The sequence below is a fragment of the Cyphomyrmex costatus genome, unplaced genomic scaffold (genome assembly GCF_001594065.2).
Source record: "Cyphomyrmex costatus isolate MS0001 unplaced genomic scaffold, Ccosl1.0 scaffold54, whole genome shotgun sequence".
Taxonomy (NCBI): domain Eukaryota; kingdom Metazoa; phylum Arthropoda; class Insecta; order Hymenoptera; family Formicidae; genus Cyphomyrmex; species Cyphomyrmex costatus.
In genome coordinates, this window is record NW_017279615.1 from 42,584 (window position 1) to 44,431 (window position 1,848).

Here is a 1,848-nt window from a genome sequence, read left to right on the forward strand (position 1 = left end):
TATAAGCCATTTCGTCGAATTAAAATAAAGTGAATTGTTTGGTTATTATACGCACCTGTCTGAGACTTTACTTGCCTTACACTCTCCCACCGATCGAACCTCTTTCGAATCCTCGGACAAATATTCCGACGAGCTAACGCCGTGCAAATCGAAAGTTAGGTAGTTACAAAACAAAGAACAACGGGAATGTACTGGCAACGGAGAGGCCATTTTTCTGCAAACTTCCAGCCACTTCAAAAACATTGCATTATCCTTCGGGAAAGAGAAGTATTAAACTTTTATTCCTAGTATATTTCTCGATTATTCATTACTAGCCCATTGTCGGAGACTTATAATTTCGCTCTCCCTCCGCACAAACCACTTCCGAACCCTGACCCGAAAAATCCGACGAGCTAAAGCCACGCAATCAAAAGATAGATCGTTATATAGTAAAATACATTTTTTTTATTGATTCATTTTTATTTCTTATCATAGTCTTCTTTCAGCTCGACACACTTGATCCAACGATTCTCCAACTTTTTCAAGCCGTCCGAATAATATGATTTGTCCAACCCTTCAAAATAAGCCTTTGTTTCGGCGATGAGCTGCTCTCTGGTGGTGAATCTCTTTCCTCCAAACCATTTCTTCAGGTTTGAAATCAGGAAATAGTCGCAATGGGCTAAATTTGGTGAATATGATGGATAGGGAAATAATTCGTAGCGAAATTCGTTGAATTTGGCCATCGGTGCCGGGCACGTGTGAACCAGTGCATTGTCTTGAAAAAGCACTTTCTTCTTCACCAAATGGGGACGTTTTTTCTTTAAAATGTTGTTGAAACGGTCCAATAAGGCTGCGTAGTAATCGCCATTAATCATTTGCTTCGACGGAAGGTAATCGATATGAATTATACTGCGTGGATCCCAAAAAACTGTGGCCATTACCTTTCCGGCCGACTTCACGGTCTTTGCCTCCTTCGGAGCTGGTTCATCCGGTGAAATCCATTGTTTTGACTGTTCTTTCGTCTCGAGTGTGAAGTAATAGATCCATGTTTCGTCCACAGTAATGAATCGACGCAGAAATTCATCTGGATACGTTGAAACATCTCCAAAAATTGTTTTGAAGTCGTCACACGATCGCGTTTATGGTCCACAGTGAGCAAACGCCGCACCATTCTTGCCGATAGCTTTTTCATACCCAATTGTTTGTGCAAAATTGAAATCACTGTGCCATGTGATATGCCTGTAGCCTCAACAAGCTCGCGCATTTTTACTCGTCGATCAATAAAAACAATATCGTGGACTTTATCGATGATTTCTGGAGCCTTAAATGTACGTCCCGAACGAAGTGCATCACATGTGGATGTACGATCACGTTTAAATTTATTCATCAAATTGTGTATACAGTCGCAAACGCTAGTGCAGATGTCCTATGAACATTATCCAACTCGGCTTTGATTTCTTTCGGTGTTGAACCTTTCATATGTAGATGTTTGATCACTGCACGAAACTTGTTTTTTCCCATTTTGAAAAAAATACAAAGGTTGTTCGCTTTAATCGTCTACAGAAATGTAACCTCTCGATGAACTTCGCTCAAAATTTGATAATCATCTAATATATGCTACTTGTCAAAAAGTAATGTGACATGACACTGTAAGTGTCAAATTTTCTAAGAACTTATTGACTTACCCTCATATTTTAATTATAATAGATTGCAGAACACAGAACACAAGACGCAGAAAGTTGTATGAACTTCAACTTGCCGCGTCCTATATCTTGTGTCCTATAATTGAGATCAGTGACCTTTTATCTTGGGTTTATAATAGAAATTGTAGAAGTCGTATGATTTTAGGTCGTAGAAAATTTACCAATT

The 1,848-nt window shown here is 39.1% G+C and overlaps 1 pseudogene; it reads right to left on the reverse strand.

The window, feature by feature from the left end:
- Positions 1-458: 458 nt before the first annotated feature.
- On the reverse strand, positions 459-1,500 carry LOC108779000 (uncharacterized; annotated as a pseudogene).
- Positions 1,501-1,848: the final 348 nt, after the last annotated feature.